Source organism: Megalopta genalis, chromosome 1 (assembly GCF_051020955.1).
Source record: "Megalopta genalis isolate 19385.01 chromosome 1, iyMegGena1_principal, whole genome shotgun sequence".
NCBI lineage: Eukaryota > Metazoa > Arthropoda > Insecta > Hymenoptera > Halictidae > Megalopta > Megalopta genalis.
Genome location: NC_135013.1, coordinates 26536079 through 26563376, shown reverse-complemented (window position 1 = coordinate 26563376; position 27298 = coordinate 26536079). Strand labels below are relative to the sequence as shown.

The window sequence follows — 27298 nt, the reverse complement described above, 5'->3', positions numbered from 1 at the left end:
CGAGAGACCAGCGAGCGGGTTGGAGAGAGAGAAGCTTAGAGAGAGAGAGAGAGAGAGAGAGAGAGAGAAAGAGAAGCGTAGAGAGAAAGAGAGAAGCTTAGAGAGAGAGAGAGAGAGAGAGAAGCGAAGAGAGAGAGAGAGAAGCGAAGAGAGAGAGAGAAGCGAAGAGAGAGAGAAAGAAGCGAAGAGAGAAAGAGAGACGAAGAGAGAGAGAAGCGAAGAGAGAAAGAGAGACGAAGATAGAGTTTAGCGAAGAGAGAGAGAAAGAAGCGAAGAGAGAGAGGAGGCGAAGAGAGAGAGGAGGCGAAGAGAGAAAGAGAGACGAAGCGCGAGAGGAAAGCGACGCGAACGGCGGGACGAGGAGGGCAAGAGGATCGGAGGAGGATCGAGGAGGACAGAGCGGCGAACGCAGCGACTGAAAAATCCCCTACATAATTATTCGCCGCGAAGGCCGTCCTGTGCGTTACACAGCGGACGCGTTTGTGCGTGTGCGAGCTGAATGCACGCGCCTCCGCCGGCCCGGAGCGGAGCGGAGCGGTTCAGCGCGAGAGGAGTCGCGAGAGAAAGAGACCGGGACCGAGACCGAGACCGAGACCGAGACGGAAAGGAAACCGACGCGACGCGACGGGGCCCGACGGCGAGAAACCCTGGGCAAGAAGAAGAGGGAAGGACCTGTTCCCGATATACTGGTCTTTGCGAAATGCCGCGGGATTCCAGAGCCTCCGCGATCTCGATTTTCGCTAGCCGATATCCCGGTGGATCGGCGATCGTCCCGGGCCGCGGCTAGATAGTCCGCGCGGAGAATTACGCGACGGCTCGGTACGGTATCCGATTGATATAGATTTCCGCGGCAATTAACCGCGAAACCAAGGAAATTCCACGCATCGCAAACGCATCGCATCGCATCGGTTCGAGGACTCGAAGGCAGAGAGAAGCCAAGAAGAGCCTCCTCGGGGCTCGAAACCGTGGACGATTTACGTCCCGTGCTCCGGTCCGCGGCAGCGAAAATTCAAATTACACCGGATCGCCGCCGCCACGCGCAATAGCTTCGTTCCGAGCCCGATGATTCCCCGCTACACCAGGGCGGCGGCGGCTTCTTCTTCTTCTTCTTCGCAAAGATAGACTTCTGGGAACGTTAACCGGTCGTCGACTCCGCGAGCAGCGCCCGCCTTCGAATAAGACATCGGCGAGCGAGATCGAACCCTGCTCGGGATTACTATTAAACACCTGGCATGTGTGTGCTGCTCCCATCGACGCTTGTAAGCCGTGTCCTTACGGGATCGTTTTCGTGGAGTATCGAACCGGTCGCGCGGTGAAATAGATCGAAGAATAATAATAACTTCGTTTGTGCGGATATAGTTGTTGCGGATATAAATAGTCGATAGCGGAATAATAATCCGTTGTAGCAACTGGTAAGTAGGCGCGAAGTGGACTCTTCCGTGTCTCTGAGCCGAGAGGATGACGCTTAGATCGAATGCATGTCGATGCACTTGCTAAGCATTCTTGAGTTTGTAATGTCGTTCGTGGTAATTCTCCCTAATCGACGCTCAGATCAAAAAATGGACCATTTGGGAAGAGGAGATGCGATTATTCGAGCACTGCGGCTCGTTTTTATAGTTACCGATTGTCAACAACCATAAAAACGAGTCAGGAAGCTCGAACAATTGTATCTTCTCCTCCCAAATTGTCCATTTTTTGTGTACAAGTTGCGAGACGATAGGAGAGAGAATTCACTGTATTTCTAACATGAATTCCTACATGCATGTATTTGCTATATAAATAAAAATAAAATTTGATACATAAAAAATAATCGTATCTTCTCTCCCCAAATTGTCCATTTTTCTGCACGATCTGAGCGTCGATTAGGAAGAACATGCTGTAACGCGTAAAAGAATCCACGCGACAGTTTAAAAACGAGCCGCAAGGCTCGAATAATCGTGTCAGCTCTTCCCAAATCGTCCATTTTTGCACACAAAATGAGCGTCGATTAGAGAGAATTTACTGCACTTTCGCGAGATATATGATGGGAGCCCGAACAGTTTGCATGAATTGCAGCAATTAATGTTTTATCGCTAAAGTCATCGCTGGATTTACCGAACCTGTCGAAATGACACGCTATGAGAAAATGACAACAGCTATTGGACACCGGTCGATCATCGTAAAAGAATTTCACCGAACCACTGTGTATAGCCTATTTAACCCTTTAAACCCGGTCTCAATTCGTGTCGATATTGTTAACGATTCGATCGATTTCTCTTTTCGCTCGAACCTTGCAGATTAATTGCAGGCTGGCGTTAATTATTTCCCGTTACTGTGAGCCATCTCGCATGTTAGTATTACGATTGCTATATTGTAAGAAAGATTTGTTATTAAGATCTAAATTAATTTATAGATTATTTAAGATTTAGATTAAAGAAAGTTCATTCGAACGATTACGATTGCTATTGCACCGAGACCTCGCGTCCGTGAATTCGATAAATTAACCCCTTAACTTGCACGCTCGAGTTAATTCGAGCGCGCTAAATAGGCCAAACTGTGCACACTCGAGATAATTCGAGCGGCGTTGTATTTTATGCTGCTATAATTTTCCACACTCGAATATAATTGAGAATTGAAAACAACAATGTGAAAGCAAAGAAAAAAAATCGTTTCATTGATATTTATCATTTACATGGGATTGCAAGCTATAACACTTATTTATTCAAGAATAAAATATAGCCTTTTTCCATGGAACAAAAGCGTAGTATATCAAAATTCTCCACCAAAAGAAAAGTCGAATCAGGAAAAAAATTGATCTTTTTTGGCCGGCTTTTTAAAAAAAAACTGTGCGTTAAGGGGTTAAAGAAAGTTAATTCGAAGTGGACTTCCGATCAGCGTGGCTTCCTCGGGTAAAAGTAGTTGCGATTTTCGCGAAAGGTTGCGAGAACAGTTGCACAAGAAAGTAAGAGCTGCTCGATTCGCGGGTCATGAATGCCTCGAATCTCTGACCCGGTTCTGCCTCGCGGCTTCATTTTCGGCGCGTTCGATTGAAAACAAGGATAAACCATCCACAGTTTTCTTGGCCAACGTTTCGGACTCGAGCATGCGTGCTCGAAGAAAATCGAAAGCGCGCATCGAAGCTCGTCGACGTTCGTCGCATTCCGCCCGAACTTTGGAGGGAACGTCCTTGAAGAGGCAGGCCGCGGAGCGGCTCGCAGAGTCAAACGAATGCGAAACGTGCCGGAAGAGGCTGAGCGCCGCGTTCGATATTCAAATGACGTTCGGCCAATCGCGTTCGTCGCTGTGAACCGGTCGCGCGCCAGCCTCGTATCTCTCGGTAAAGGGTCGATCGGTTATCGAGCTCTCTCTCTCTCTCTCTCTCTCTCTCTCTCTCTCTATTTCTTTCTCTCTCTCTCTCTCTCTCTCTATTTCTTTCTCTCTCTCTCTCTATTTCTTTCTCTCTCTCTCTCTCTCTCTCTCTCTATTTCTCTCTCTCTATTTCTCTCTCTCTCTCTCTCTCTATTTCTTTCTCTCTCTCTCTCTCTCTCTATTTCTTTCTCTCTCTCTCTCTATTTCTTCCTCTCTCTCTCTCTGTCTCTCTCTCTATTTCTCTCTCTCTATTTCTTTCTCTCTCTCTCTATTTCTTTTTCTCTCTCTCTATTTCTTTCCCTCTCTCTCTCTATTTCTTTCTCTCTCTCTCTCTATTTCTTTCTCTCTCTCTCTCTCTATTTCTTTCTCTCTCTCTCTATTTCTTTTTCTCTCTCTCTATTTCTTTCCCTCTCTCTCTCTATTTCTTTCTCTCTCTCTCTATTTCTTTCTCTCTCTCTCTCTCTCTCCCTCTCTCTCTCTCTCTTTCTGGCACGGGCACAGGAAACACTCGGGGATCGGCACACCATCGGATCTCTCAGAAGCGACGAGCGGCAGCGCATCGTTGCGCATCATCTACCTACGCCATTCTATGCCGAGGAGGATTTATGAGCGCGAGCGGATTAAGACTGCGTGGCGAGTTTTCAAGCTAACCGACCTTGACGCGCGAACGCCAAGCGATTATAGATCAATCGGACGTGTTTTCTCCGCGCGAACGAGAGGAATCGTCCCGTCCGGTGCGATATCGTTTCTCATCCGCTCCACCATTCCACCCTGGCAAGCTGCCGGAGCCTACGGAGCATCGGTGATACGACCTGCGACCCGAAGCAGGTACCAATGCGACCCGAAGCGCCGATCAAGGTGATCCAAGGGGCGAGCGCGCGGAGCGATAAAAATATTAACCCTTTGCGCCCGAGTGGTGACTCCGAGGCACCGCTAAAAAAATGTTTGTATCGCATTGCAAAATAATGTTTACATCGACAAAATTTAAACTTGAAACATTGTTAATAAGTATCACTGTTGTATAAGTCACAAGACTCAATTTCGCACGCGTAAAATGCGCTCTGTCACATAAAATAGAGGACAGCGTGGGTCGGAAAAATTATTTTAGATTTACTGATAAAATTGCTTCGAGTGCAAAGGGTTAACAGCCAACCACGATGATTCGATTTATTCTATTTGTTCTTTTTTTGCTCATCAGCTTACGTTAGCGTTAGGCACAGGGGCGGCCATAACACAGTACTAGATCCGTAGCGGTCGCCATTTTGTCGTCGCGTGTTCCGCGTCTGTTTTCTTTTTGTTGTACTTTTAATTTTAATAAAGTAATACGGTAAAGTCTCCCTAACTGAAGAGGAGATACGATTATTCGAGCCTTGCGGCTCCTTTTTATAGTTACCGAATGTCAACAACTCGAATAATCGTATCTCTTTTTCCCAAATTGCCAATTTTTATGCGCAATCTGAGCGCGAATTAGGGAGACTTTACTGTGTTACTTTATTAAAATTGAAAGTAGCTATAATATAATATATATTATAGTATAACTATAATATCGAGCCTTGCAGTTCGTTTTTATAGTTATTGACAATCGGTAATTATACAAAACGAGCCGCAAGGCTCGAATAATCGTCCTCCCCCTCCTTTTCCAAAATTGTCCATTTTAGTGCACAATTTGGGCGACAATTAGGGAGACATTACTGTATATTTAACGCACGAAGCAAGAGGCGACGTTAGACGAGGCCAAATATTTTCAGCTTAATGAAAGGTCACACGACGATGTACATAATGTACCGTGTTCGACAGATGTCACGATTGGTCCATTTCAACACTTTTAATCTTAGAGTAGTTGTGTGCATCAAATTGACTCTGTAACACTAGCAACGATGCACTAAAAATTGATTCCGCATAGTTACAGCATGGACGACTTGACGGCAAATTGACTCCGTATCCAATATTGGTGTGATTTGAGGTCAAAATTGACTCTGTATCAATGGTGGCAATTTGAGATTAAGCCCTTGCCATACTTTGACTCTTGACGAAGATTTCTATAACAATAGTCTGTCGATTATAAACGTTGTTCCGTTCTTTTAAGTCGGAATCAAATTCCGTTCTCTCGTCATCAACATTTAATCGTTCGAGTAAATGTCGTAACACGATGAATATAAATCATCTTCGTCTTCTACGAAAGAGGTTAAATTGACTTCGTCCATCAATTAATGGCGACTCGTCGTCAAAATTGACTATGTATCAATGGTGGCGACTCGAGGTTAACCCCTTTCCGTACTTTGACGAATGTGTGATTCTTGACGAAGATTTCTATAGCAATAGGCCTGTCGATTATAAATATTGTTCCGTTCTTTTAAGTCGGAATCAAATTCCGTTCTCTCGTCATCAATATTTGATCGTTCGAGTAAATGTCGAAACACGATGAATATAAGTCATCTTCGTCTCCTACGAAATGATTAAAATCAAAGAAGTTCTAATCATTGTAACTATGAAGATAATTCAACGGAAACAGGTTAAATTGACACCGTCCATCAATTAACGGCGACTCGACGTCGAAATTGACTATGTACAACCCGTGTAAAATGCCATTTTTCGCATTCTTTTCATTACATTGCGAACGGTGGCCATTTTAACCCGAGAAAGATAACCTACGTCGCAGAGGCGCCTGCGAAGACCGTTGATTTTTGTTAATTTTTCATAGAGGTCTAGTGATTTAAGTTTAAAATTACTTAAAATATAAACAAATATAATATAAATGCATTTTATTTTGACAATAATGCCAAACCTTTAAAATGACTAGATTAACTTAAATAAATATCCATTGTTAGTATAAAATTGACGCCTTAGAAAAGCATGCGCCTCTGAAGCGTATGATTATCTTTTACGTACGTTGTCATATGGTTATCTTTCTAGGGTTAAATCCGTGTATTTCGCGTGGCCCGAAACAACTTGTCTTCTTCGTCTACGCGCACAGCCCGGAGAAGGTAAAAGATTGGATATTCCTGGTACACAAAGCTTAAGCCCCTTAGATCTTAGGCTCCGAAGGTCCTCTAGGGTAGCTAAGATGGTCCTCTTTTCCGGTTGCCGAGAGCCGGGACGGCTCGGGACGACGAGCGAAACTGCGTCGCATCCTATCGAGTCCTCGACGTCGCGATAAATCCGCTTTATTCCGTTCGCCCGGACGGTCTCCCTTTCTCTCTCTGTTCGCGCCTATTTCCAGTTCTCGCGCTATATCCGTCCTCTCGCCATTCAGGATAAGACTTTTTCTTCGCTGTCCTGGCCTGGCCGCTTGTCCGCTCGCCTGGCTCGCCTGCCGGTTCTCTGAATGACCGTGCTCTCTCTTCTCTTCGCCACGCCGCGGCCGAACCGCTCCTCTCTCACCTATACATATACATATACCTATGCGTTCGCGCTTCGACGCGAAAAGTAACGCGTTGACGCTGCCGCGAGTTGCCGCGCACGCGGAGAAACCTCCTCGATAACCTTGAATCATCCCCCACCGAATAGCGATCTATACACTTGGTCCCCTCGAGCTATCCAGACTCTCTCTCTCTCTCTCTCTCTCTCTCTCTCTCTCCTCTCTCTATCTCGGATTGGACGGTTCGCCGATATTCAATCATCTTCCACATTCCAGTTGTCGGAAAGACTGCATCAGCTTCTTTAACAAGGGAAGACACACGATTGTCCCATTTCGATTTTCTCGAGCAGGTTGTAGAAACTCCAATGGAGCATGTGAGCTCATTTTTATAGTTGTTGACGATCGGTGATCGATGATCTTTTTTATGGCAGTGCTGAAATGTTGCAGAATAAGGGAGAGGTAGACAGAATGTGGTATGAACATCTTTTGACCACGAAAATTTATATTAAATATAGTATAAAATTTGTATTGATATAATAGAATTTATGTCAATATAATAAAATTTATATTAAATATAAATTATATTAACCCTTTGCGCTCGAGTGGTGGCTCCGAGGCACCACTGAGAAATGTTTCACATTCCGAAATAATTCTTACATCAAGAAAATTTAGATTCGAAAAATTGTTAAAAGTTATAACTATAAATAAAATAATAATTGTTCAAGTTATAAAGTAAAAACTGTGTTGTATAAGTCACAAGACTCGATTTCACACGTATAAAATGCGCTCTGTCATATAAAATAGAGACAGCGTAGGTCAGAAAAATCATTCTAGATTTACAGCTAAAATGGCTTCGAGTGCAAAGGGTTGATATAATTCATATTATTTAAATTATTTAAATTTTAAATTATTTATAAATTTATATTAAATACAAATTTATACTATTCTGAATATAATTTCGCTGGTTTCTTCAATGATAATTCTTTTTCAAAATCTTGAAGTGATATACAATCCGTGTCTGAAAATCTACGGGAAATGACATATAACATGTCATAAAAAAGTACAACAGTTTGGATAAATATAAATAAAGCATCGGATAAATCACAATTTTGTCAGAATAACAATAATAATTTTAACATAATTTTTCAAGGCTAAGAAATGTTCACATTATTAATTATCTGCTATTCTCTCTACTTTTCCTTTAATCTGCAGCATTTCGACTTTACCGTAAAAAATCCGTTTTCTTTTTCATTTTGACACAACTTCGTCGCTTCGGCTCGGTGTGCGTCACTACTAGTCGGCTAAAGTTCGATCGAGCTTTGATACGCCGAACGCGCGTCGAAGCTCCGCGATTGGCCGGGCTGGAAGACCAAGGGTCAGGGCACACAAAAGGTTTTTCTTGCGCGCGAAGCTTTCCTTCGTGGCCGCGCGGCACGTTCCGATGAATCATCCCGATACATTTCCACCGTCATGGTTGTTGCATCGTCAGACCACCAGACGCGATCATTGTCCGTTCCCGTCTTTGTTGGCACGCCGTTGTTTCGTCGCGTTCTGTAAACCGGCGCGACGTCCACGTGCACCGCGACAGAGCCGCACTTATTCTTCGAAACGCGATTCGCGTGCGTCGACAGCGATTTAGGAGGACTGCGATCACGCGGCCGGCAGATTGTCGTAATTTTATAACGAATAAATCCATTTTGTACTTCTATATACACTTTATTTCCTATAATAAAATTTTAAAAAAATTTAATTTAAGGGCGAGTTACAAATTAATGAATATTTCAGCCTCTTCCGATAGTCTGACGAAAAAATGTCTCGTATAAAAGTTAATTAGCATTTAACCGACAAGAAATTGCGATTGTTTAAATTGAAAAACAAATTGATTTTCGATGTAAAAACAAGATCACCGTCATATTTTTAAATGAAACTAGATAATTTTTATTTTATAGTATTGTAGGCGACGTCGAGACGAATTCAACGATCTGCTAATCGATGATTTTCAGATGATATTGAAGAAAAAATTGCCACGAATCGATTGCCACAATATTTGAAATAATTCGGCGACACATCACACCGAGGCTTCCCATATAAACATACATAAATGAACCTAAACATTACAAATGTTCATTTACCAAACATTGTTGTTGCAACAAACGTGTCTGTTTAATGACATAACCAAATATTGAGGGAATCGATTCGTAGCCATTTTTTCTTCAATGTCATCGAAGGTCATCGTGTGGCAGGTCGTTGAATTCTTCTCGACGTCGCCTACAATATTATAAAATAAAAATTATCTAGTTTCATTGAAAAATATGACGGTGATCTTGTTTTTCAATCGAAAATCAATTTATTTTTCAATTTAAACAACTGCAATTTCTTGTCTGTTAAATACCAATTAACTTTGATACGAGACATTTTTTTGTCAGACCGTCGCAAAGGACAGAAAAATCGCGGGGACTGATTTGTGAATCACCCTGTATATAAAATAATTTGTAAAGAAAAGAACCAAAAATATTGCCAAGAAAGAAAATATCGCTAGAAAATATAATATTGCCAGAGAAGAAACGGTGACAAAGGATAAAAGACTTTAGATCGAAGACCAGAGATATGACAACCACACAAATTATTAATACTAATTAGTCAATCGAAAATCAATTTATTTTTCAATTTAAACGACTGCAATTTCTTGTCTGTTAAATACCAATTAACTTTGATACGAGACATTTTTTTGTCAGACCGTCGCGAAGGACAGAAAAATCGTGGGGACTGATTTGTGAATCACCCTGTATATAAAATAATTGGTAAGGAAAAGAACCAAAAATATTGTCAAGAAAGAAAATATCGCCAGAAAATATAATATTGCCAGAGAAGAAACGATGACAAAGGATAAAAGACTTTAGATCGAAGACCAGAGATATGACAACCACACAAATTATTGATACTAATTAGTAATACTGTTGCAAATTCTTCTTTAATTCTACTTTATTATATGTTGGCTGCTGGGCCAAATTGGGCCTAATGCCTCGCGTTTAACAAAAAAAGTGTTATCTATATATAAGAGCTTTGCTCTTCTAGCTGTAGATAGCTGTTAGGCCCAATCTGGCTCAGCAGCCAACATATAATAAAGCTATATATATAGCTCTACAAAAAGCTATCTACATTTCGACACAGATAAACCGAATTCAGTCTCAAAATCCTGCTTTAATCCGACCACCGAACCGGGGCCTCCTGTGCCGAAGTCATTTCCGTCCTCACACTGACATTCTACCGATCATATTTGCGATCCTCTCGCCGAGCTCTTGCTCGCCGCGATTCCGGCACGGTGGACGAGATAAGATGCGAAATCGTCGAAGCTTCTGCAGCGGAGGTTCATCGGGACTGCATCGGCTGGCATCGAGCAGGATGCCGGGTTCGAGCAGACACTCGGCACCGAGCCAAGCTCTCGACACGGGATCCATCGTTTGGCTCGCTCGGTCGGATCGTAGATCGGTCATCGATCGCAGCCGGTGACAGAGACGAACAGGAGAGGAGAGGATCCTCTCGATCTCTCGTGGCCGACGTGGACAAAGCGGAGCTCGCGAGGAAGAAGACGGTGTCGGGAAGCAGAGGATCGAGGGACGATCGAAGAAAGATCGAAGAACTATCGAAGAACGATCGAAGAACGATCGAAGAAAGATCGAAGAAAGATCGAAGAACGATCGAAGAACGAAGTCCCGAGTTTTTCGCCGGCAGCCGTTTCGTTCCACTCTTCTTTTCGTCCAAACTGTCCCGTCAGTCGATTCCGAGCGGAAAAGACAGCAACGCGCGCGTGTCGCTGCAGGTGCAGCCCCGACAGCTGGTGCAATGGGATCCGTGTAACGGTGCAGCGGACCCGAACCAGACGGGGACGACGGTGATCTTCGAAAAACGCGGATAGAGTTCACGGAAGAGGAGGCGGGTCTTCCGAAGATGGTAAAACACCTGTCTCGAACTTTTCGGCGGTCGTTGGCAGGGAAAAACGATTTTGAGAAGTTCGAATTCATCGACGGTATGGGCTCTGCGCTTTATTGCAATCCTGCTGGCTACGAGGAGCATCGGTGACAGACGCTTACATGCTTATTTTATGTGCCGACGAGATATTTTTTATAATAAGTTCAGGTCTGAAGAATGTATTTCCACCGGAAGAATGAAGCGCTATGAGAAATACAGTGTAGAACGAAACCAAACGTACAATAATTAATGCGGATTTTTATGAACAATAAAAATGATCTAGATGAATTGCAAGAAATAGAAGCTGAATAATAAGTTCAATAATTTAATTTTTAATAATTTTGTTAGATTGAAGATAGTACAATGACATTTTTTAGTTTCTCTAAGCTCTCTCTGATGTTTTAAATCGAAATTAGGCATTTTTGTCGTAAATGCATCAGATGAGTAGATCAAACGAATAAATGCAAAAATATTTGAACAGTCTAAAGATACAATTGTATTATTGTTAACTAATTTGCTTAAGAAAAGACATAAATGTCTACGCAGTTCTTGCATCATGCAGTTAATCAGGACAATTTCTGCTTTGCAAAAAAGATCCACAGTCTACATAAAGTCAAGATTATTTTATTATATATATTTATATATAAATTATAATAATAAATATAATAAATATATATAATATAAATATAATATAAATATAATATATATATATATAATATAATATAAATATAATATATATATATAATATAAATATAATATATATAATATAAATATAATATAAATATAATATATATATATAATATAAATATAATATATATAATATAAATATAATATAAATATAATATATATATATAATATAAATATAATATATATAATATAAATATAATATAAATATAATATATATACTATATAATATAAATATAATATATATACTATATAATATTATATAATATATATAATATAAATATTTATAATAAATTATAAATTAAATATTACATCATATATATTATTATACAAAGTCAGTCTCTGTTCGAAACGACGAATAATCTTAACGAAAAATCGAATTATAAATGAACGATCTATTAACATAAATACAGCAGGCCGACGTTTAAGCGGCGAATAAATAAGTGAATAAATAAATGTGACGCGGAGGAATATAGCGAATGACAATGGAGAAAATGTAGTGCGAAGGTGGATCGCAGAGGGGACGGCAGAAGGCGTCCTTGGTGGACGCTAACTTCTGTATTTATTATCGGCTACCGAGATACGCGTTGGCTCGCAGCGTGTGGCCGGCGTCGCGGTCCCGTCTCTGGTCTGGATGCAGGATGCACGCGAGTGCAGTCGCAGGGGCACCATTCACGTGCGAAAAAAGGAGCCGGGCGGGGAGGGGCGGGGACGAAAGAAAACGCAGGGACAGAGGGACACGCGATGCGGCAATTTGTAACCAGGTTACGCGACTCTGGTAGTTTGTGCCACCGGTCTGGCGTCTCCGCTCCTCTCTCTCTCTCTCTCTTTCTCTTTTTCTCTTCTCGTCTCCGAATCGTTTGCGTTAACCGCGTGTAATTGTCTCCGGCGGTCGGGCACGGTGTGCGTACCGTGTTGCGGCAGGTAGCGTGTACCACGTAACACATAAACGGGAGCCACGGTGCGGTAAAGGGGACGAGATACTGGCCAACGCGAACAAGGCCTCGGGAAGACGGCGCGGCGGTGCGAGAGCGAGAAAGAAAGAGAGAGAAAGAGGAATGGTGAGAGGAGCAAAGGTGCAACAGGTGCGCAGACAGGTCCGTTCGGTCTGGCAGGGTGCGTGAACCCGAGGGAAAGGGTGAACTAGGCGAGCCGGGACGCGTGTGAGCGGATGGATCGCGCATCCGGAAAATCCACGCTGGAAACCATTTAGGGAGGAACTGCGTTTAAAGTCTGAAGACGTCGGCAACCTTTTCTGTCTGCGGGTCAAAGGCGATCTAAAAAAGTGTGACTAATAACTAGACTGCGGATCTTTATGCAAAATAAAACTTATCTTCATCAATTGCAATGGAAAGACGAGTCGAATAAAAATAGTTCTTCTTTTTTTAATTGCACTCCAGTGAGTTGAAAATATATAGATGTTCTCAAATTCCATTTTTATTATAATTGCATAAAATCCGCTGTGTCTATTTATATTATATTATTATATTATTATATTATTATATTATTATATTATTATATTATTATATTACTATATTATTATATTATTATATTATTATATTATTATATTACTATATTATTATATTATATATTGTTATATTCCTTGCACCGTAAATACGTGCCAGACTCGCTGTGAAGATCTCGAACATGATCTATTATGTGTATATGGATGTTATTCGTTTCTTTTAACACATTGAGCGCCGCGCCTTTTACATATGAGTCACACTAACTTTTCACCAATTTTGGAAATTCGTTTTCATTGCAATATATTCGAACAAACCGAATTTGACTAGGATGTTTCGGACGCGAAAGAGTTCTAACGTCATCCACTATGATAAATTTTGACTTTCTAGTTTCGGTTTAATTAATTAAATTGCTCTGACTTTGTAGGAATTTTTTAGTTGAATTTTTCTGTAGTTAATATTTGGCAATTTAGAGGAACTGCCGAACGTGGGAGACTTCGGGTCACCCGAGCGACACCCAAGGCCATTCTTGGAGAACACAAAGAAACACCCCGGACGGCTGCAACGGGAATCGAATATTGTTCCGGTGAGAAGGCTGAACTTAGCATCGGACAGCTTAGAATAACTCGGTCCGATATAGATCGGACATCGCATAGAGGAAGCCAGCCGTCAGGTAGGCCTACGGTTCCGCTAATTTTAGAGCACACGATGCACCGCCGCGGCGGCTGGAGCATTTGCTCTATGCAGAGACTTCGAAGCATCGGCGTTTCTAAAATCTGACTCGATCTTCCATCTGTTCGGGAATTCCGCGAATTCTTCGATTAACCCGTTTGCATTGAGAAGCGGAGTAACGAACGCGCAGTGACTGTCAACCATCGTACTTTACCAGTTTACTCGTATTATTTTTTATTCGCATCAAGTAAATATTTCGAAGTTCATTATCTTATCTACTTTTTAAAAATTGAGTACTTGTTTTTTGTCTTGTTTATTGAGTACTTTATTTATTCGCTTTTATTGAGAAATATAAGCTCCTTGAGCCCGCAGTCTTTGAAGTTTCAAAGTATAGAATATATAAAAATTGATCTAACTTAAAATCCAGAAATATTATCTCGAAGAAGAGGTTTCAAGCTACAATTTAAAAAAAAAGTCATCCAGATACGATGATTTCTCGCGGAGTTATCGTCAGTCAAAATTGGTCAATTCTTATCCAGAACTTTTCTATATTATACATTTTTTGAGCGGTTTGTTTAAAAAACCGTTACATGTATAAGTGTTGCACGAGCTCCACATTCAATCTCATACGTACAAAATGCACTACGTTGTATAAAATCGAAATACTCCAGGCCAGGAAAACGGTTTCGTATTTCGAGTTAAAATGGCTCCGACTGCATCTCTTTAACATCATTGATACTGCAATATTCATTCATTGTCTTCGTCGCTTTTACACAGTCATATCTAATAAAAACTTTTCTGTACACTAATATGGAGGCTTACGATCAATCTTACGCATCTTTAATATCACCTCGTGCCAATTTCTAGGTCCTAAAAGTCAATGGAAACATCGATCCGTCGTAGCATAAACGTTCGACGACAACGCTGTTCCAGTTGCAATAAAATCGGCGACGATCTTACGCACCCGTCTGAAAAGCGCTCCACAATAATAGGTACTTTTGCCTAGCTCGCCAGCGGATGCCTGAAAACAGGGAGCCGCGCCGCGCGCCGCGTAGGCCTGAAATCTCCGCGAAGAGCGCGTTTCGCGAAAGGAGGCCCCGGTCGATAGGACGCGAACGGTCGCGGTAACGTTTCAATTAAATCTCCGTGGAACACGATATACATCTGGCCGAGGTGGACGACGAAGAGGAAGCCCGTGTCGGACACGTGTTCGTGCGCTCGGAGCGCGGCGCGCGATCCTCTCCGCTCGCCGTGCCGTGCCGTGCCGTGCCGCGAGGAAATGACACGCAATATACACACGCCTCGGCGGACGTATAATACGAATCCGCGGCACGTAACTGCGTTATGTAAATAGCACGCCGCGAAATACGTTTTACACGGACGTGGGTGTATCAAGATTTCCTATGGGGATCTCGTGTTACCGCGCCGCACAACACCGACGACGGTAATTCGACGTTTTTTCCCGGCATTATTACGTCCGTAATGCGAGCCCTTTTGCCGCGCGATGACCCGCGAGCATCGTCCTTCCGAGAATTAACGCGAGTCCTTTATTCGATATTTCCCACCCCTCCCACACCCCTTCCTTTTCCCGCGGGAAGAACGCCGCGCCGGAATTCGGAGCGCGCTGGCGTCGTGCTTCGGGTCGACGACCATTCGTTGCGTGCTCGACAAAATCATCGTTGGCCACGTGACAGTGTCGTATAGGACGTATGAACACAGTTTGGCATTGTCCTCTATTCGATGATCGAAAATGTGAACGTAAATTCTCTCCAATTGTCCCTCGGATCGTATACTAAAATTGACAATTTCGGGAGAGGAGATGCGGTTATTCGTTCCGAAATTATGGCACCTCCGGGAAATGAGGGATTCCCGAGGTCATTCGGAGCAACTTTTTCCTTAGCGAAAATGCGATCTGCCGTTTCGTTTACGAGTTATTCAAGAAAAACGGTGGCCAATGAGAGACGAGCTCGGCTGGCGCGCGGCGGCCGAGCCAATGAGCGAAACAGGGCTTCGTCCGCTCGGCCGCCACGCGCCAGCCGCGCCGGCCTCTCATTGGTCAGTGTTTTTCGTGAATAACTCGTGAACAAAGCCGCGGATTGCATTTTCGCTAAGGAAAAAGTTACTTCAAATCACCTCAGGAATCCCTGATTTCCCGGAAGTACCATAATTTCGGGACATCCTGTGGTCGCCGTCCGTCAACAATTAATCGTATAATAATCGTGTCCGTTCTTCCCAAAAATTGTCCATTTCTGTTAACAAGCCGCGGAACGATCGGAGAGAATTTACCGTATTTCGTATAAACAACTACGCAAACGCATCGCCTGGTCGGTGTTGAAACTTCAATTATAAAAATGAAAGCGTGGAAACTCGATGCCGGTTAAAAGCCTAATATTTTCGCATTCTCGTGTATTTTCTCTCGTCTCGGAGGATTTAATCCGACCGTTCATTGCTTGCAATACTTATTAAATTGCATATAATACGTAAACACGTGGCTGACTCAGACGTTTCTCGAACCTATATAGAAAAGCGAATGAAACTCGGAGCGATTCGAAATGCATCAAATAAAAAGCAATGGAACCGCTCGTTGGAGCTCGGATTATTGTAATTGGTTGATTACGTTTCATCTGAATCGCGATTTCCCAGAAGCCGGTTCGAACTATTAGCTTGCTGCTCGAGGCAGCTTCAGCCAGGGCCGGGTAGAAGGGACCTTACCCGCGAATAAACGAGCGATATAATCTCTGAGAAATGGATTGTAAATATGTGAGAGAAGATATAATACGTAAAGATTCGAATGGATTCGGTCGCGGCGTGAAAGAAGCGGAAACTAGGTATCCTAGGTGGACGGAAGAATAATAATTTTCTTAAGAACCCCGAGTCTGCGCCATGCGTCCGACACGACGGAACGAGATTAATTGCCGTTTTGTCGTGCACCGGACGAGGTCAGGCCCCCGTTAATTAGCATAATTGAAGCGAGAGCGATCCATCGGGAGGCATTGTGTGTCCCGGAGGCCAAGATCGAGCCGATTAAAGGTTCTCACGAATCATTGTGATCGCGGGGGACTCGAAACTCGCGGTCTAGCCGAGGCGCGCGATCTTCCCGCGCGCAACAGCGTTTTCATTTCTACACTCCCGAGCGGTTACGAATGAAACGTGAGCCCGCTAGACCGAACGAAAACGTTCTCGCTGCTTTTTAATGGGCCAGAGCGAGGCGGATCGGGCCGGAGCATCGCAGAGCAGAGCAGAGCGAAGCGTCGCAGAGCAGAGCAGAGCAGAGCGAAGGGTCGCAGATCGAAGGGTCGCAGAGCGAAGCATCGCAGAGCAGAGCAGAGCAGAGCGAAGCGTTGCAGAGCAGACCAAAGCAGAGCAGTGCAGAGCGGAGCGTCGCAGAGCAGAGCAGAGCAGAGCAGAGCAGAGCAGAGCAGAGCGAAGGGTCGCAGATCGAAGGGTCGCAGAGCGAAGCATCGCAGAGCAGACCAAAGCAGAGCAGAGCGGAGCGGAGCGTCGCAGAGCAGAGCAGAGCGGAGCGTCGCAGAGCAGAGCAGAGCAGAGCGAAGCGTTGCAGAGCAGACCAAAGCAGAGCAGTGCAGAGCAGAGCAGAGCGTCGCAGAGCAGAGTAGAGCAGAGCAGAGCACAGCACAGCAAAGCGAAGCGTCGCAGAGCAGAGCACAGCACAGCAGAACGGAGCGGACCGTCGCAGAGCAGAGCAGAGCGGAGCGGAGCGAGGAGCGAAGCCTGGATCGCGACGCGTTAGCCGGGACAGGTTGAATGACAGAATGCGTTTTCTAGTGCGGAAGTGCGGGCTTCGAAATAGGCCTACCGTTCGCAGCGGAGTGCGTGCGATCGTAAAGGTGAGTCGGTGGTTACTTGCGCTTGCTCGCGCGCGCGCGCGCCCTCGGAGCGAGCCGCGCGGCAGCGCACGTAACGAGCCATGTGCAAAAGCCAGTCCTGCCATAATCGGCGCGGGCGAGTTATACGGCCTGGTTGTCTGTATCTGGAGCGGAAACAGAAGAAAAACGAAATGGTGCTCTTGCTGGGAATCGCAACAGTGCAACAACGCTGGCCCTCCTTTGGCCCTTCCGCCGATACCGTGCCTTCTCGCGACCGATTTCCAAATCTTTGATTAAAGTCAGTGGCTGTAACACTTCTTAATCTCTCTTGCACTGCGTCTTCATTCACGGACACGGCGATCGATACTTGTTTGTCACTAATAACGTCCTACGAGAATAAATCGTAAGACAAAATATTGGCATTTCTTCACGACGTGTATACTCGTCAGAAACAGCTAATCGTTTAATAAGCATATATGTATATGTACTTCGGTTTTCTTTATTAAATTGTATATTTTATAGTGTGTGTTTCGAAGTGTTGTATCTCAGAATTTAAATACTGCTATGATCCTACGATGGTTTTACGTAATTTCTGTGTAATTGTTGCAGAACGTGTAAGTTTAATTCTGTACGATTTTGTGGAACGTTTGAAAGTTGTTGAAATTGCAAAAAGAACGCTTTCATAGAAAATGATTGAATGAATTTCTGGATCCAAGCACACATTTTAATAAACATGATGGTGTCTAAATAATTAATCTTTTCATCGTTATAAAGCATCTCTCTAAATGTACAGGAGTAGATACCATGTTAAACATCGATAACAAGAGAACAGAATTGTATTCGAACTTAAAAGTATGAAATAACATCCATACTTGACGAATCGATCGCGTGTCAGACTCATGAAAATGCGGTGAATGGTTAATAAGGAGCCACTGCTTCGTTATGGGACTATCACGAGAAACAACGACGTACACTATATGTATTATTATTTAGATATTATTATTACCTATTATTATTATTTTATTATAATAAAAAAAGTTGTTATAATAATAATAATAGATATTATAATAATAGATAATAATAATATATTATTATTATTTTATATACTATTATTATTATATTATATTATCTATCTATTATTATTGTATTATGATTATTTTATATACTATTACTATTATATTATGATTATTTTATATACTATTATTATTATATTATGATTATTTTATATACTATTACTATTATATTATTATTATTTTACATACTATTATTATATTATTATTATTATTATTATCTAAAATTGCAGACGAATTTCGGTGGCCATTGAACGGGCAGGGCGCACAATCAGTTTTTCGTGGAGCGGCCGAAACGAGGTGACGAAGTCGGGAGCGGGACCGGGCAATCAAGACAATGACGAAATAATTGAGCGTCCGATCACGTTGGTAATAGGGTTCGCGAGGGCAAGCGGCGGCTAATTAACGAGGGAGAGGCGGTACGTGGTTCCCGAATGGCGGCTGGGTCGGTCGGTTTCTTCTTTCGGGGCCGTGGAACGCGAGCATGCCAACACGCCGGCGTGACCTGGGCGCGAGATTCGCGGGCCCGCTCGAGGCCCGAAATCCACGAAAAATCGTGGCCGATCGGCCACCCCGCGCTAACGGTACTCCGTGACGCGATCATCCAAATATTTGTTCGCGGCGAGCGGTCCCCGCACGATCGGAGTTGGCACTCGAACGAGACAAGGACCGTTTCGAGCCTCCAACGCTGATCGATAATGCCAACCCATTAGCACGATTCGCGATGTGTCCCCGATTCTACTTGGTCATTGTCGTCCGCTTGATTGAACGTGCTAATTTTTCATGGTCGCCCGAGCAGCACTGATCGACGCATTCGAGACCAGAATACGATCATTCTAACGGCGGAGAGAAATCCGCGTGGGTAAATTCTCGGGGAAAGGATTTTATGGATTTAAATAGCACAAACATTCAAGCAATTTGATAGACGTTATTGCGTTAGTATCAATTCATGAAAATTATTAAGGAATTAAATGAATATATATATATATATATATATATCAATTTAAGTATAAATTGACTTTGGTCACTTTCAAAATAAACGGCTCATATATATATTAATTATATATAAATATATAATATAAAGCCAATTTATACTTAAATTGAAATATTTAAGGATTTGTATCTCAATGCAAATTAAAAATATACGTACAGGATACTAATGAGTCGTATTGCTTAAGTGTATGTAAAAGAGTTATATTTATAGTCCGTATTAAAATAATGGTAATTATTAACCAATCCCTACCAAAGAAAAGACTAACGAATAAAATTTTAGTCGACACCATCGAATAAATATTCAATCGAATAAAAATTTATCTAGATGAAAATTTATCCGAATAAAATTTTATTCGAATGTGTAATCGAATATTTATTCGAATACGAATTCATTCGTACGGGCATTTATACGAAAAACAATTGATTCGAATAAAAATGATGAAATATAAAGCATTTTCTCATGATTCATCGATTTATTATCAGCAAAGAATTCATCGTTAACAAAGCATTGTTCGAATAAAAAATGACTCGAATAAATAGATAGAAAGTATTATGACGAATTCGATCGAATAATTATTTTCGATAAATCTTTACTCGAGAAAATCCGAAATAACGCGCAACTCTGGCTTCTGCGTCTTGCAATTAACAATGGCAATTCTCTATATCGCACAAAAATCCGCGCACTGCTCGCGTAAAATCCCGGATTACTCTCTGGGGCACAGCCTGATTACGTTGAAAGCGAGAGCGACGAGGCCACGCCCACACAAGGGCAGGCCACGCCTACTCAAGGACAAGAGCAAGCGAGATAGGCCGTTATCTCTGTTCAGAATGCTGTTTCGGTCCCGAACACCGCCGCCGGGCACTTGTCCACGTGCTAATTATCCACCGGAGTTATTCAGCAAATCCTCATTTGCTTAATGAAAAGGAGATTATTCGGTGCAATGAAAGTGCGTTAATGGAGAGCAAAGGAAGCGCGTTGATTGAATAACGCTCTGCCGATGGAGGATGGGATCGCGAGCCCCGACGAAAAATCAAAGTAAACGCAGTGGTTGCCACTGGAAATTTCATCCTTTCGCGGAGACCCGTCGTTTCGTTCCGACTTGTTCGCGGAACAGCGGTTCGCGGAAACGATCCGAGGGAATATCGACGGATATATTCGCACGGTGGAAAAGAGAGAATGAGGCGGAGGAGGGTAAAAAAGAAATCTCCGTATCGAAACCGATTCTCTCCCCGTCGATGGAACAGGTTGCATCCGCGAGTACACATAGCTATCTTTCCTTTTTCCCTCCTCCCCCCGCCCCACGGTTCTTTTCCGTCGCGAGCTGCGCACACGCCTTGCTCGGGAGTCGCTCGAAAGGCCTCGATCAACGTCCCCGGCTCTCGCGATCTCGCGTGGAAATCGATAAATGTCGACGTGTGTACGTCGGTCACGTATCTAACCGGAGTATCGGGGCTCGACTCTTTTGGACTTAAGAAATCGACTCGATCTCCCGCGAGCCCGAGAGAGTCGCCCGACTCGCTTCCCCAGCCACCCTGTTTTCCCTTCTCCCTTTTTTCTCCCCCCTCTATTTCTCTCTCTCTTTCTCTCTATTTCTCTTACTCTCTATTTCTCGCTCTCTCTCTCTCTCTTTCTCTCTATTTCTCTCTCTCTCTCTTTCTCTCTATTTCTCTCTCTCTTTCTCTCTATTTCTCTTATTCTCTATTTCTCTCTATTTCTCTTACTCTCTATTTCTCTCTCTCTCTCTTACTCTCTATTTCTCTCTCTCTCTCTCTTACTCTCTATTTCTCTCTCTATTTCTCTCTATTTCTCTTACTCTCTATTTCTCTCTCTCTCTCTTTCTCTCTATTTCTCTTACTCTCTATTTCTCTCTCTCTTTCTTTCTCTCTATTTTTCTCTCTCTTTCTTTCTCTCTATTTCTCTCTTTCTTTCTCTCTATTTCTCTCTTTCTTTCTCTCTATTTCTCTCTCTCTCTTTCTCTCTATTTCTCTCTCTCTCTCTCTCTCTCTCTCTCTCTCTCTCTTGATATCGCCGTCTCAATCTCGCGGCTCTATGTTTTTTTCTGGTTCGGCCGTTCGCAATTCGTGTTGAGACTTCTCGTAACGGACTGCGAAACGACTGTCCAGAACGGCAGGATGCCGCGGAGATTAGCGCCGAGCCTCGCCGGTAGTCTAAGCTAATTAACACGGCTGACTCGCCTCGTCTCCGCTGAATCGAGCCGGGCATCTCGAGCGAGCGAGCTGCGTTTTATAGGTGCATCGATCCGGGAACGCGGGTGCTGCGTCGGACCACCGTTCGCCCGATGCAAAGACTATTGCCACGAAAGCGTTAGGAACAACGGGATATCCCAATTACTCCCTCGATTATTTCTGCTTCTGCCGTTAAGAAGAGAGTTCGTCGTTAACCGTCAGCTCTTTTGTTAAACTAAAGCAAATCCGGTTCGATGCAGGCCTCGAAACGTTGCTTCCCGGTTCCCGGCGATGCGATTCTTACTTTCGCTGCGGCCACAATTCGATCGTGAATTATTCACGTCGGTCGAGCGGATGCAAAATAGAGTTTGCGCGAAATAAAAACGGTCCCCGTCGTTCTCGGAAAACAGAGATCGCGTAGAAACGTCCTTCTTTCTTGAATCATTTCAATAACATCAATTTAACCCTTTGCACTCGAAGCCGTTTTAACTGTAAATATAAAATCATTTTTCTGACCTGTGTTACTTTCGTTTTACACGGCGAAGCGTATTTTATGCGTACGAAATGTTTAAAATCTAAGCTTTGATAATATAAAAATGATCTTAGAACGTGATATAACAATTTTTTAGTGGTGCCTCGGAGTCACCACTCGAGTGCAAGGGGTTAAATTGATATTATTGAAATAATAGGGGGTTAAGGTTATATTAGGGGGGTAAAGAAAGGGTTAACCCTTCGCACTCGAAGTCATTTTAACCCTTTGCACTCGAATGGCGACTCTGAGGCGCCACTAAAAATTGGTGCACTATTTTTCAAAATCATTCTAAGCGCATCGGACTCGTTTCTACTTGAAAAGAAACTATTAAAATTGCATTGTACTTGTCAACAGGCTTAATTTCATGTGCATAAGTCGCAATAAATTATATAAAATAGAACTACTGTAGATCAGAGATCATGTTTTGGATTTCGAATTCGAATAGCTTCGACCGCAAAGGGTTAACTCTAAATCCAAGATAGCTTTTCCTGACCTGCGCTGTTTCTATTTTATACGACCTAGCGCAGTTTATGCACATAAAATCGAGTCTTGTAACTTATCGAGCGGCTATCCTTGTAACAGTCTTTCCGATATAAACAAACATGATAACGTTAAAAATTATTTTGCAACGTGATATAACGATCTTCAGCGGTGCCTCAGAGTCACCACTCGAGTTCAAAGGATTAATACATCGACGCGCACGAATTCTTGTAGTCTTTTTATTAGTTAATAAGAAGACTATAATAATATCAATATCATTGCGACGAACAATGCCATTGATTCGTTTTCAGGTGTCTTCGTATCCGCGGAAACGAATGAAATAATTTTAGCCAGCCTTTGAGGCTTCGCCGCGCGACGATTCGCACGCGAATGTCACGCGGTGTTTGCATTTTTCAGATCAAAGTTAGTCGTATTTGAAGCTTTATGTATCAGGTCCACCGGAAAGTTCTGTCCGATAGTGTCACTTCAAGTTTCAATCCATATGCACATGTTGATTCGAGACATATATGACTATCTCTCTTTATCATTGCATTTACACTCATGTACTCTTCTAAATAAACTGAAACAAAGATGTCTCATGTCATTATTAAGTGAGACGCGATCGTGAAAACACGGCTACCGATGGTAATGCCAGACCACATGCTGCTTCGGCGACTCGTCAGAAAATCGCAGAGCTAGGCTGGAAAATTCTGTCAAATCCACCATACTCCCCAGACCTAGCACCCTCCGATTATCACTTGTTTCTCTCTTTGCAAAACTTTTTACAGGAAAAAAGAATCAAAACTGAAGCTGATGTCAACCAAGCACTGGTCGAGTTCTTCGCCTCTAAAAATAAATCATTTTTTCAAAATGGCATTTACAAGTTGCCATCACGCTGGCAAGAAGTCACAAGTAACGATGGAAAGTATATTCTACAATAAATATTATTAAATGCATGAAAATTGTGTTACATTTCAATTCAAAAACGGACAGAACTTTCCGGTAGACCCAATGTATCAATTAGCCGACGAATAAACTGTCGCAAGACATTCGAAAAGCGCAGACGCAGCTGCGTTTGTCATTCTCGGGTCAGCACCGATGGCCTAATCGCGAGCGCACCCGCCGACAACTAGCGACAGGGGAAAGAAACGAGGAAGAGGAAGAGGCAACGTTTCGCACGAAAGTTAGCAATAGCCGGGCCATTGTCGTTCGCACGCAATAGGTGCTTCCTGGAGCGTGACAGCTCGGTTCGGCTCTGCTCGGCGTCGCCTGTTGTTTTGCAAGCGAAAGTTGCCGGTAGCCCGAGCTCGTTCCCGAGCCCGAGCCGAGCCCGGGACGGCTACCGGCCGCGGAATCGAATTTCGTTCGGGCCGATCGATCGGGCTCGCGTGGCGCGCCGGCGATACGATTCGAGCCGGGTCGGGCCGGGCCGGGCCGGGACGCAATCCTCCGCGGCGAAGGCCGCGGCGACGATGCTATCGCGAATACTTAATCGGCAATTAAGTCGACGTATTGCTCGCGATCGTAGATTATTTTCAGCGAGCTCGCCTTCGCCTCCGGGTAACCTGCTACTCTCCTAAACGCTGCCGGAGCCATAATTCCGCGCCGACTCCGACTACCGTTCTCCCCTTCCGCTCGATTAATTAACCCGCCTGCGATCCTTGGAAACGGAAACGCGAACGATCCTACTGAGATTTTCGTTTCGCACTTCGGTGTCGCCGATTTTCAACGCGTGTCCATGATACGCGTCTCTTCGATTCCACGAAATGAGCGCGTTTCGCGGGGAAAGTTTCCCGGAATTTCTACGTAACTAACGGAGTAATTCATTTATTTCGTTGATTCGTTGATTTTGTCGTCTGCACAATTTGCAAAATCGTGCGAAATTGGAAGGCATTGGTTGTGATTAGATCGCGGATTTTATGGATTTACAGGAAAAATGAACGCAATTAAAACGCACAATAACTTTTTTAAAACTAAACTAAATAACTTGAATTTGTTTTAAATGATAGCGGGACTTATTAAATGTTAAGTGATCGATCAAACGTTGAAATGACTGATTAAACGTTGGAATGGCAAAAAAAGATAATAAAAAACTCTCGTTTTTTAACTTTTTTATCTGAGCTGAAATTGTGATCTATGTCTCTCATAGATCTTGCTAACTTATATGCATGCTGAAAATTTTATCAAAATCAGTTGACGTTGTTATGAGCTGCAACAAATTAAAAATGGGAAAAATCGCAGTTTTATCACGACTTCGACCAAAAACTGAAAAAAAACCAGTTTTTTAAATCTTTCAACGCCGGTAGCTCAACTGTGAATTAACCGATTTTGATCAAATTTTCATGCCGAGATCTACGAAAAACGTTGAAAAAATTTTTTTATAAGCTCAGGAAATAAAGTTAAAAAGACGAGAGTTTTTTTTTATTTTTTTGCCTTCCTAAATAACAGCAAGATTAAAAAAGGCATTTTAGTCATCGTCTAGCAGACTAGTCCCTTTATCATCTAAAAAACAATTCAAATCATTTATTTGAGTTTTAAAAAAGTTATTACGTTTTTCAGTTTTTAGTTTTAAAATGTATTATTTGAGAATACCGTTGCATTATTTTCACCGCATTAACAATCGTTAGAAGAAGAAATACATCTTTATCCAGCTTTTCTTTCATATTATCGACGAAAAGAACATTTTGATCGAACATATTCACTGAATCAAATTATGGTTCCCAGGAGCAGAAGTTGGACTAGTCTGCACCGGAGCGTGACGGTTAACCCTACGATGCACTGCGATGCGCGTGTGCAATTCGTCTGCTCCGTTGTCCGAGTGTGGGAAGGTGCAGGATGGATCTTGGGAGTTATCACATGTTGTCGTCTCACACGCCGGTTGATAAAACACCGATATAATAACTACTATACTATTATAATCGCAGCGTAACTCGCTGCGTAACTCGCAGCGACGTCGCGAACATCGCCGTGTCTTATTAGTATCTTTGCATAAAGGTCTCCTAATTAATCCCTTAACGAGCACGGCTGGTTTCGCCGTGGTGCGGTTACCACCCTATAATTTACGATCGCAACAATGTGGTATAATTGGGTGACATCCACGGCAGCAGAATTACCGCGGCCAAGGGCTAATTAGCATCGAGATGCGCACCGTGACTCTCTCGAGCTGCCGCGCGATGAAATATATTTCTAAAACGCGCGACTCGCGGCGGTAGCCCGCGTGGTTATCGGCCCGAGTGTGGAAGTTTTCCCACAGTTCCGGTGCGAACACAATGCCGAAAGGACGTGCTCGTATCCTGTGGATGTGCCTCCTTCCGGTTCGCTCCCCCTCCGACCCCCCCTCACCACCCTCACCTCTATCTCTTGCTTGCATTGTCGAGGCGTTTCGCAGTGCGTTGACTATTCGATGAAAACGAAAACAGCCTACTGCGACGCCGCTAAATAATAACACGCAGCTAGCGTCATTTAATTTTTAATTAGCTGCGCTCCTCTCTCTCGTCCGGCTCTATCGTCTGTTCCATCTACCGCTCGCTATTCTTCGGACGTTTATTCTTCGAGACGTTGAACCACAAACACACGCTTGATACCATCCGACACAAAATGCGCCGCTTTATTGCTTCCAAAATGGGCCAGCTAATGTTCATTCTTCGTCACGGATATTGTCCCTTAATGTCTCGCTTTAGAGTTAATTTCTTTAGACCTAAGAGGAACCGTTGTTGACAAGTCGGTGCATTGATTTCGATGCGTTTTTCAGAGCAACGAAACATTCTCTCCTCTTCGGGCTCTTTTAATGTTTTATTCTCATTCTCTTAATTATTTCAGTTATTTTTATTTTATGTTTATACAAATTATTCTTTTATTTAATTATTTGTTCTTTCATTTAATTATATAGCACTGTGATTGAGTTCCTTCGATATTAATATCAATGCATTTAGATCGCAAGTACAGATTTCATTCTCTTAATTACTTTAAGCAATTTTATATTTTGTATCCATAAAAATTATATTCTTTTACTTAATTATTTACTCCTTAATTTAATTATAGCACTGTAATCGAGTTTCTTCGATATTAATATCAATGTACTTGGATCGCAAGTACAGATTTCATTCTCTTAATTATTTTAACCAATTTTATATTTTGTATACATAAAAATTATTCTTTTACTTAATTATTTATCCTTTAATTTAATTATAGCACTGTAATCGAGTTTCTTCGATATTAACATCAATGTACTTAGATCACAAGTATACAGATGCTCATTTTCTTAATTATTTCAGCCATTTTTATATTTTGTATCCATCAAAATTATTCCTTTATTTAATTATTCATTCTTTAATTTAATAATAGCACTGTAATCGAGTTTCTTCGATATTAATATCAATGTACTTAGATCACAAGTGTACAAATGTTGATTCTCATAATTATTTCAGCCATTTTTATTTTATATCCATCAAAATTATTCTTTCACAGTTTTTCGAAATTTTCATTATCGTGCACTCGCTGTTACTGCACTCATTTTTCCCCCTCATAATGGGCATTCGCCCAAAAAAAATAAATATAAAGTAAAATCAAATACAAACGAAAAGAACCTATGTACAGCAAATGCCCTCCGAACAATCATTCGCAGCTGACACAACTAAATTACAGTCGCCGAAGCTGGTCGCCGAGAGAGCGGAGACTACGCACGGGTTCCAACGAAACTCAACTCGCCTCGCTGA

General features: G+C 42.6%; 1 protein-coding gene across 5 annotated transcripts in view; it reads right to left on the bottom strand.

The window, feature by feature from the left end:
• Positions 1–27298, bottom strand: part of LOC117220279 (uncharacterized) — a 350048-nt gene that overhangs the window by 107878 nt on the left and 214872 nt on the right. The gene's annotated exons all lie outside the window — the stretch shown is intronic.